General features: G+C 44.6%; 1 pseudogene; it reads left to right on the forward strand.

Annotated features, from left to right (window-relative positions):
- The first annotated feature begins 723 nt into the window (after nucleotides 1–723).
- On the forward strand, nucleotides 724–841 carry LOC126196380 (5S ribosomal RNA; annotated as a pseudogene).
- The last annotated feature ends 10,683 nt before the right edge of the window (nucleotides 842–11,524 follow it).

Genomic DNA, 11,524 nt, shown 5'->3' on the forward strand with positions numbered 1-11,524 from the left:
GATTTTCAATTTTCAGTTATATTATTGATTTAGTTAGCGAACATGTTATTGCTGCAATAATGCAAGAACAGTAAGTAGTCTGTACCAAGAATCGACTGTAAACAGTTTTCTTAGAGGTTGTAGTCTGAGTCATGCCGGGTGCGTTTCCTTTCACAAATTGCTCGCCTGCGGTGTAGAGTGCGCTGCTCATCCATGGGGCGTCGTGGCGGTGTAGCGGTCGGGGAAGCGGAGCGTTGACGCGGGGGTTAGCGAGCTGCGACAGGCCGACGTCCTCATCTCTCGCTGTCAAGGGGGCACGTGGCTCGAGTTTGTGGCGAAGCATACTAACTTAGAGCATTGAGAAATTTGTGTGTGTGCAATGGCTTTCTTACCGTTGAGTTCGTAGAAGTCTTCCGGAACTGATTAATTTGTCAAGTGGTTGTCTAATTCCGCATGGTAGCTGATTCGTGGCCACGAATTAAGCCCCCGTGTTGCTTATTTGCCTAATGTGAATTTTGTCTCCGAGAAACCCACTTCTTACTACTTCTTACTTACTCTAGATCAGACTTTTATACGTGCGCGTGATTGTTCCGGCTTTGTGAAAGTCTCACTGCCCCGCCTGTCTCGTTCCCAGTGCCTTTGTAAATCTAACAGGAAATGAGTTGAGTTGCAAATTTCTGGCAGTTTCGTTGTACATGCTCAGCACTACTTCTGGAATTATTTTTCTATTCTGCCATCTTGTTTTGCAACGGCCTAGCCGCAGTGGATACACCGGTTCCCGTCAGATCACCGAAGTTTAGCGCTGTCGGGCGTGGTCGGCACTTGGATGGGTGACCATCCAGGCCACCATGCGCTGTTGCCATTTTTCGGGGTGCACTCAGCCCCGTGATGTCAATTGAGAAGCTACTCGACCGAATAGTAGCGGCTTCGGTCAAGAATACCATCTTACGACCGGGAGAGCGGGGTGCTGACCCCACGCCCCTCGTATCCGCATCCTCCACTGAGGATGACACGGCGGTCGGATGGTCCCGGTAGGCCACTCGTGGCCTGAAGACGGAGTGCTTTGTGCATCTTGTTTTGTGATACGCACAGTGTGTGTGTAATATATCACGTTTACGCAGTTTTAGCCATCCCGCTGAGAGTTGTAACTGCAGCAGTGTTGAGTGTGAAGTGGTGGCATGGAAATAGACTCGCCTTTAGTTGATTCCAGCGTATATGCCGCCTTATGGGACTCTTGGACCCTAGGGCCTCCGCAGCTATGCTTCTACACGCCACGATAGACTCATCATCTTCATACAGAAGTTAGCCGCTGTCTAAGTTATGTAATTTTAATCTGTTAACTGTTCCATGTAATTGTTATTTTTCTCATTATAAGGACGTATGCAGCCAGTTATTGTACGCCATATGGTACTCCCTGTTTTAACAGTGTAATATGTGTTTATACTTGGCCAAGTTCTTTAAATTACTATGGGAAGCTACTCCTGTTGTAAATTGCCCAATCTTGAGCTCGGTTTGGCCACTGCTGACTGCATTTCGTAAGCCTGATACCTAGATACAAACACATTCCTTTAGTTATTCCTTATTTTGTCGGGTCAACGTCCTGTTGGGTTCTATTAGGTAATATCACACCCACTTTCGCGAAGTTGTCGAAAGCGGCCATGGAGGAGGAAGGGGCGGGACTCATTGGGGTGAGCCCCCGAGAAGAGGGACACTGACGTCACTTTGGAAGCACACAGTGGGAAGCCGGGCCGACACCCTCGCCTCACTCAAGGACAGCACGATGCGAAGGGCCTGTCTGACAACGAGGAGGGTGCCGTGCCGTGAGCTATGGGGCACCTGCAGCCATTATGACGGAACGCCAAGAATGTATGCTCGAAGCATCTGAGTTCTTCTGGCCTGGTGGCAGTCACTTTACCTGCCTTAGAAAGCAGAGATGTGCTGGCAATTCCAGCGCCCCATGGGCACAGGGAGGAGCGACCAAAAGCACGAGGAATTAGCGCAGCGAGGTGCGTGAAAGAAACCAGCATTCTTAAGAAGATGTTCGTCTCGACAGTGAGGCCATTCAAATGGTTCAAATGGTTCTGAGCACTATGGGACTTAACATCTATGGTCATCAGTGCCCTAGAACTTAGAACTACTTAAACCTAACTAACCTAAGGACATAACACAACACCCAGTCATCAAGAGGCAGAGAAAATCCCTGACCCCGCCGGGAATCGAACCCGGGAACCCGGGCGTGGGAAGTGAGAACGCTACCGCACGACCACGAGCTGCGGACAGTGAGGCCATTCATTATAAATGAAGGGCGCCGGCAGATTTTCAGACCCAAACATGAGTCACTCAGGGCTCACGCAGAGAGAGTGGTTATAAAGAAGAATGCAGGAAAACATCCTAAGAATGTGAAATCGTGAGAGAGATACCGATTCACGAGCCACATGCCAGCCCGTGCCAGTAAGAAAATTTCCGCACTGCACGTAGAGGTGTGGCGATGAAATGCCGATCTGTCATTTGGCTACAGTCAAAATTTCGTCCGCCAATGGCAACACCAAACGGAAGGAATTTTCGAAGAGATGTTGAGCTGCGATGGATGAAGAAGCGAGAAGGCAACACGAAAAGGAAGGATTTTTCGAAGGGACGTTGACCTGGGCGATGGATGAAGAAGCGAGAAGGGGGAGTTGTGGAGACACAGCCGAAACGAGAGGACATCAGCGCGCATCCACCCATCGAGAACATTCGCCTTCCGACAACGTGATAGCACAGCTTCGGACATGCGATTGACAACAGGCAGACAATTCGGAGATCGAACCGCGGACCCGCCAAAATACCACGACTGCTAATGAGGATAGCCGACACCCGCAGCACAGCTTCGAGGCGACGCGCCGTACCGACGCAGCGCCTGCCTCCAACAGCACTACACAACGAACGATAATTAATAATGGTGAGACGATTCGTCCCCTCCTCCCTCCCCTTAATAACTGAATTGTTTTCACGCCCAGTCAAATCGTCCCTGAGATTTGTAATTCTGTTTCGTTATGTATAAACAGCATGAAAATAAATACATTTGTTTTACGATCTGAACATATAAGTAATCTTTTACATTCATACTTGAATACTTAATGTCCTACCACTTGCATTTAAGTTTCTTTGATTATTGCTATCACTTAATTATTGGTTCCTAACGTGGGGCAATCTCATCAGTCACCTGCTCGTCATTTCATGTTCGACAGCAGAGAGAAGAATTTCTCAAGTTCAACACATTATTGGCGTCCAGTGTGGGGCGACATCATTGATAATTTTTATGGTATCTGATGTCACAAAATAATTTCTCGAGTTAACTACATTTTTGGCGCCCAACATGGGGCGACCTCATTGTTAATGTTCATGGCATCTGATGTCACAAAATAATTTCTCGAGTTCACTACATTATTGTTTGGTGTTACCAGTTAATCATGTGAGAGGGAAAGCGTATAATCTGCACCGTGTGGCTTAAGACTCGTGCTTAAGGGATTTATCTCTTGCGTACAATTTTGCCGCTCGTTGTTAACTGTGACCGATCTTTCATGGGATATAGTTCCTTGGTACTGAACACTTCCTTAAAAAGTATTATAAGGTTAGCTACGGTGCCGGATTTTTCCAGCGGGAAATATAGAATCACCATCTAGCTCAAACACTTCATATTCGCTATTTTAATTAAAAAATTCAAACCGTTGGGCCTTACCTTCCTGATTATTCAAGTATTGAGTCAGCCAAGTGGGGTAAGTTTGAAACGTTCCCGTCAAAATTAATGGAAAACCGTTTTTAAATTATTTGCACCCATTACTGCTTTCTCGTGCTGTTTCCTTCATTAGAAAGTATACAGTTCACGGTTTAAACTATCATAACATTTGCTTGTGATTTGACATTGAACATTTCCAGTGTATGACATTGTCTACAAAAGTTACAGTATGATAAAAGTCACTGTTTCATTTTAAAATTGCCGAGCGGTCTAAGGCGCTTCAGTCATGGACTGTCTGTCTGGTCCCGGCCGAGGTTCGAGTCCTCCCTCGGGCATGGGTGTGTGTGTTTGTCCTTATGATAATTTAGGTTAAGTAGTGCGTAATCTTAGGGACTGATGACCTTAGCGGTTAAGTCCCATAAGATTTCACACACATTTGAACATTGGTGTTGGTGTGCAAACTGTCATTACATTTTTTCTTGGTGTTTAGAGTGAATGTTGCCAGTCTTGCTTGCAAGATGAAAGCAGAGCTGACAACTTGCAGCATAGTCGACAGGACCGATTGCGGACCTCTGGTACAGAGCCGAGTGGAGGGTCTGAATCAGAGGCTCAGACGGTCCTGCGACCGTGTATGCTGCAGATTCCTCGACTTGCGGAGAAGGGTGGTTGGATTTCGGGCTCCGCTGAATAGGTCAGATGTCCAATATACGCAGGAGTCGGCTACACGGGTAGCAGGGGCTGTGTGGCGTGAACTGGGCGGTTTTTTAGGTTAGAGGGTCTCGGGAAAACACAAGAAGGGCTTCAGTCACAAAGGGTACAGGCTGAACACAGGAAAAACGTAGATGCATGAACCATTGGTAAAACCGTTGTAAACTGTCGTAGCTGTGTTGGGAAAGTACCAGAGCTCCAAGAGCTAATAGAAAGCACTGATGCTCAAATCGTTATAGGCACTGAAAGCTGGCTAAAGCCGGATATAAGCTCAGCCGAAATTTTTGCGAAGAACCTAATGGTGTTCTGAAAGGATAGGCTAAACGTGGTTGGTGGTGGCGCGTTTGTTGCTGTCAGAAGTAGTTTAACTTTTCGCGAAATTGAAGTAGATACTCCCTGTGAGTAAGTATGGGCTGAGGTCATTGTTGGCAACCGGAATAAATTATTAATTGGATACTTTTACCGACCTCCCAATTCAGATGATACAGTGGCTCAAAGGTTCAAAGAAAACTTGAGTTGGATTTCAAACACATAACCGAATCATATGATAATAGTTGGTGGTGACTTTAATTTACCCTCGATATGTTGGCGAAAATACATGTTTAATTCCGGAGGAACGCATAAAATATCATCCGAAATTGTGCTGAACGCATTCTCTGAAAATTGTTTCGAGCAGTTAGTTCATGAACCCACGCGATTAGTAAACGGTTGTGAAAACACACTTGACATCTTAGCAACAAATAATCCTGAGTTAATAACGAGCATCAAAACCGATGCAGGGATTAGTGACCACAGGGCTGTCGTAGCAAGATTGAATTCTGTAATCCGCAAATCCTCGAAAAATAAGCGAAAAATATACCTATTTAAAAAAGCAGATAAAAATTCACTTGACGCCTTCCTGAGAGACAATCTCCACTCATTCCAAATTAATAATATAAGTGTAGACCAGATGTGGCTTAAATTCAAAGAAATAGTATCAGTAGCAATTGAGAGATTTATACCAAATAAATTAACTAACGAAGGAGCTGATCCTCCTTGGTACACAAAACGTGTTAGAACACTGTCGCAGAAACACTATACAAACATGAAAAATTTAAACAGACGCAAAATCCCCAAGATTGGCGATCTTTTACAAAAGCTCGAAATTTAGCACGGACTTCAATGCGAGATGCCTATAACAGTTTCCACAACGAAACTTTGCCTCGAAACCTGGCGGAAAATCCAAAGAGGTTCTGGTCGTATGTGAAGTATGTTAGCGGCAAGAAAGAATCAATGCCTTCTCTGCACGATAGCAATGGAAATACTATCGAAGACAGTGCTGTCAAAGCAGAGTTACTGAACACAGCCTTCCGAAATGCTTTCACAAAAGAAGTCGAAGTAAATATTCCAGAATTCGAATCGAGAACAGCTGCCAACATGAGTAACTTAGAAGTCAATATCCTCGGAGTAGTGAAGCAACTTAAATCACTTAATAAAAGCAAGTCTTATGGTCCAGACTGTATACCAATTAGACTCCTTTCGGAGTATGCTGATGCATTAGCTCCATACTTAACAATCATATACAAACGGTCGCTCGACGTAAGATCCGTACCCAAAGACTGGAAGGTTGCACAGGTCACACCAATATTCAAGAAATGTAGGAGGAGTAATCCACTAAATTAAGGCCTATATCGTTAACGTCGATATGCAGCAGGATTTTAGAACATACGAGGGGCGTTCAGAAAGTAAGCTCCGATCGGTCGCGAAATGGAAACGACTATGAAAATCCGATAAAGCTTTGCACAGATGTGTTGGGTAGTGTCTCTAGTATAACTCCAGTTAGCATCACGTCGCTCTTCTCATTTCTGAGCTCGCAGTGAGTGCGTAAAGATGTCTAGAAAATAGTGTCTGCCGCCAAGTACGAGGGCCTGGTGAGAAATTTCGCCTGAAGCTATGCAGCTAACATTACATAACAGTCGTGCTGTTTCTTCTTCAAGACAATTCTCAGCCGCATTCTGCAGGGGCAATGAAGATGCTCCTGCATCGTTTTCAAATGGAAATGTGAGATTACCCACAATACAGTCCGCAATTGTCTCCCCCTGAGTTTCATCTCTGGTCACATGAACCGCTGTCTTTGAAGACAACATTTTGACACAGACAACGAGGTGTAGGCCAGCGTGGAGAATTGGCGGAAAGCACTGGCGGCTGCCTTCTATGATGAGGCTATTGAAAATTTGGTACAACGCTATGACAAAAGTCTAAGTCAGAACGGCGACTACGTAGAGAAGTAGCTGAAAGGTGTAGCTAATTGTTACAACTAAAACATTTCTGATGTTCACTGTGGTTTCAATTTGGCAATCAATCGGAGCTTACTTTCTGAACAGGCCTCGTATATTGTTTTCAAATAACTTCGGGGAATTCAGCCAGGTAACACTTTCAGCAACCGCCGATATTTCGGCGGGAGAAAACCCCGCCATTTTCAAGGCAAACTGCAACGGACAGGCGGCGTACAAGCAAATTTAATACCTCGGTTCTCCGACAGAAGCAGGAAAGATAACACACACACACACTGAACACTAGTGCCACCAAAGATGACCAAAGTCAGAGCTATCGATAGTGAGACTATGAATTCGCAGGTGAGGCAGCATTGACTCTGTTCCTCTGTTTTTTGACAAGGGAGAGAACCTGATTCCAAACAGAGTTTAAACAGAAACCTCCATCCCTGTTAACGAGGTTGCTCACTAATTTAATCTCAACTGCCTCCCTAATGACACTGTCCCAATAGCTGGACGTGCATGCCAATATCTCGGTGTTATTATATAACATGGGGTGACCAGTATCCAAGCAATGTTCGGCAATAGCAGATCTATTTGGCTGCTGTAATCGTGTGTGCCGTTTATGCTCAGTACATCTGTCCTCCACGGTCCTGATAGTTTGACCAATACATGCCATGCCGCAGCTACAAGGAATACGATATACACCCGCCTTACGCAGTCCAAGATCATCCTTAACGGAACTCAAAAGTGCTCTAATTTTAGATGGAGGTCGGAAAACACATTTCACATCGTATTTTCGTAAAATACGACCGATCTTATTGGACGTGTTTCCTACGTAAGGCAAAAAGGCAGTAGACTTAGGTGTTGACTCAGAATTATCATCAATCACCCGATGTACAGTTGGTCGATAGCACAACGCACGTTCAATCTGTCTATCACTATAACCATTTTGACGAAATGTAACTTCAAGATGGGACAGCTCAGCTGGCAAAGTCTCAGCGTCAGAAACGACATGTTGTGCCCTGTGTACCAAGGTACGAAGTACCCCTTCACGCCGAGCCGAATGGTGACAACTATTAGCTTGTAAGTACGTTTCCTGTAGACTGCATGTCCCAATGATCCATCATCCTTCCTCCTAACCAACACGTCGACAAAGGGAAGGCAACCATCCTCTTCCACCTCTATCGTAAAACGAATGTTCGGGTGGATCGAGTTCAGATGTTCTAGAAAGACTTTCAAATTCTCCCTACCGTGAGGCCAAACAACGAAGGTATCGTCAACGTATCTAAAGAAACAGGCGGGTTTTAAAGGCGCCGACTCCAATGCACGTTCCTCGAAGTCTTCCATAAATAAATTTGCGATCACAGGAGACAACGGACTACCCATCGCAACTCCATCTGTCTGCTCGTAATACTGGTCATTAAATAAAATGTAAGTGGATGTCAACACATGCCTAAAGAGATTAGTTAAATCAGCAGCAAACCTGGCTTCAATTAACCGCAACGAATCAGACGGAGGAACACGAGTGAAGAGAGAGACCACATCGAAACACACTAAAATATCAGAGTCATTCAGCCTCAGTCCCTCCAAACGACGTAAAAAATCAGCTGAGTTCCTGATATGATGTTCACACCGTCCTACTTGTGGACTCAACAGAGAAGCAAGATGCTTGGATACACGATATGTCGGAGCGCCGATGTTACTCACTATAGGACGGAAAGGAGCCCCTTCCTTATGAACCTTTGGAAGGCCATATAACCTAGGGGGAACGGCACTATAAGTGTTAAGCCTCTTGATTGTGTCCTGCGACAAACCACTTTTCTTCAGGAGGCTGTTGGTCTTTCTCTCAACACTTTTCGTGTCCGTTGCAGTTTGCCTTGAAAATGGCGGGGTGTTCTCCCGCCGAAATATCGGCGGTTGCTGAAAGTGTTACCTGGCTGAATTCCCGGAAGTTATTTGAAAGTTGTATACGCCAGGAGAAATTCAGGTCTCACATATATTGTGTTCGAACATAATGAATTACCTCGAAGAAAACGCTTTATTGACACACATGGGTTTAGAAAACATCGTTCTTGTGAATCACAACTAGCCCTTTATTTACATGAAGTGCTGAGTGCTATTGACAAGGGATTTCAGATCGATTCCGTATTTCTGAATTTCCGGAAGGCTTTTGACACTGTACCACACAAGCGGCTCGTAGTAAAATTGCGTGCTTATGGAATATCGTCTCAGTTATGTGAGTGGATCTGTGATTTCCTGTCAGAGAGGTCACAGTTCGTAGTAATTGACGGAAAGTCATCGAGAAAACAGAAGTGATTTCAGGCGTTCCCCAAGGTAGTGTTACAGGCCCTTAGCTGTTCCTTATCAATATAAACGATTTGGGAGACAATCTGAGCAGCCGTCTTTCGTTGTTTGCAGATGACGCTGTCGTTTAACGACTAATAAAGCCATCAGAAGTTCAAAACCAACTGCTAAACGATTTAGAAGAGGTATCGGAATGGTGCGAAAAGTGGCAGTTGACATTAAGTATCGGAAAGTGTGAGGTCATCCACATGAGTGCTAAAAGGAACTCGTTACACTTCGGTTACACAATTAATCAGTCTAATCTAAAAGCCGTAAATTCAGCTAAATACCTACAATTACGAACAATTTAAATTGGAAAGAACACATAGAAAATGTTGTGGGGAAGGCAAACCAAAGGCTGCCTTTTATTGGCAGGACACTTAGAAAATGTAACAGAGCTACTAAGAACACTGCCTACGCTACGATTCTACGTCCTCTTTTAGAATACTGCTGCGCAGTGTGGGATCCTTACCAGATTGGACTGACGGAGCACATCGAAAAAGTTCAAAGAAAGGCAGCAGCGTATTATCGCGAAATATGGGAGAGATGGTCACAGAAATGATACAGGACTTGGGCTGGAAATCATTAAAAGAATGGCGTTTTTCGTTGTGACGGAATCTTCTCACGAAATTTCAACCACCAACTTTCTCATCCGAATGCGATATTTTTTTGTTGACACCGACTTACATAGGGAGGAACGATCACCAAGATAAAATAAGGGAACTCAGAGCTCGTACGGAAAGATATAGCTGTTCATTCTTCGCGCGCGCTTTACGAGAATGGAATAATAGAGAGTTGTGAACGTGGTTTGATGAACCCTCTGCCAGGCACTAAAATGTGGTTTGCAGAGTATCCATGTAGATGTAGATGTTGCTGATTTCATAAATTGTTTCTCTTAGTTTATATAAATTGTTTTCTTAATGGTAATAAAGTTTTTCAAATGCCGAATGATGTGTACTTAAAACCCCGGCTCAGTACTTTCGCGAATTCGATATTGGTTAAGCTACATTCTGCAAGGTGGCATTTCACAGTGTTTTGTCGCTTATGGGAAATCATATTTTTGCTTTAGATTCAGTGACCCATTCGCTGCACTATCCGCCTTGCAAGGAACTCTGGGTTGAGTTCTGAATAGTCTGTCATATGCTGGTTAAGACAGAAAGTGAGACGTGAGCGGTTGAACGGAGCTGGTTGTTGTTTTTGTTGTTTGGTGGGGTAGAGTGTGATACTGCTGTTATTTGCAGGCTACGCCTGTAAATTATTTCGTTAAGCCTGCGTGAGGTATTTGTATCAATGGGTAAATTTTCACTGATTTACATAGCAACGTTTCTATATCCATCGCAAATGCAATTATGTTCCACGTGTAGCTGCTGACAGTCAGAATTTGTCTTGTGAGATCAGTAGCCAAGAAGTTTGACACGAGATAAAAATTGAGTCGTTTAATCTGAAGATTAGATCAGTCATTTCATTCACTCTTCCGTCTCGTTCAGCTTATTAACTACATAGAAATTCGGTTCCTATGATATTTGCGTATCTGGTTTACTGGCCACGTAGCTCTGTGCAATTCTCTTCATATGAATTTGAATTAACTATAATCAGCATTGGGGGCCGAAGACTTCCATCCTAAGAAGTCACCCTCAGCCAACGTCCTTGTCAGAGAGGGCGGAGGAGTGGACAGAGAGGTTCAGGGCACTCTCTTGTCCTTGGGGTGGGAAACTACACCTAAAGGCGGAAGAATTGGCGATGATCAATGGTATAAGAATGTAGAAAGGAATGCAAACCACTGTATTAAAGATACATAACGTGTATCCACAGGATATTTGGCCTGTAACTGAACAAGTGTCGCCGGCCGAAGTGGCCGAGCGGTTCAAGGCGCTACACTCTGGAACCACGCGACCGCTACGGTAGCAGGTTCGAATCCTGCCTCGGGCATGGATGTGTGTGATGTCCTTAGGTTAGTTAGGTTTAAGTAGTTCTAAGTTCTATGGGACTGATGACCTCGTAAGTTAAAACTCATTGTGCTCAGAGCCATTTTTTGAACAAGTGTCACGATGATCTGTCCATTGGAAAAGATTCCCGAATAGTCCCCCGTTCGAATCTCCGGCAGGGGTCTACCATGGGGAGCTGAGCATGAGAAAATGATTGCGTAACCAACGAAAGGATACCGTTCTACGGGTCGGAGTCTGGAATGTCAGAAGCTTGCACATGGGAGGGAAGCTAAGAAACCTGAAGAGAGGAATGTAAAGGCTCAGTTTAGATATAGTAGGGGTCAGTGGAGCGAACTGGAAAGAAGACAAGGATTTCTGGTTAGATGAGTACAGAGTTACATCAACAGCAGCGGAAAATGATGTGAAGGGGAGCAGGATTCGTTACGAATAGGAAAGTAGGGCGGAGAGTTTGTTACGTTGAACAGTTCAGTGATAGGGTTGTTCTTATCAGAATCGACAGCAAACCAACACCGTCAACGGTAGTTCAGGTATACATGCTGACGTTGCAAGCAAAAATTGAAAAGATAGAGATAACGTAT

This window comes from Schistocerca nitens, chromosome 7 (genome assembly GCF_023898315.1).
Source record: "Schistocerca nitens isolate TAMUIC-IGC-003100 chromosome 7, iqSchNite1.1, whole genome shotgun sequence".
NCBI classification, from domain to species: domain Eukaryota; kingdom Metazoa; phylum Arthropoda; class Insecta; order Orthoptera; family Acrididae; genus Schistocerca; species Schistocerca nitens.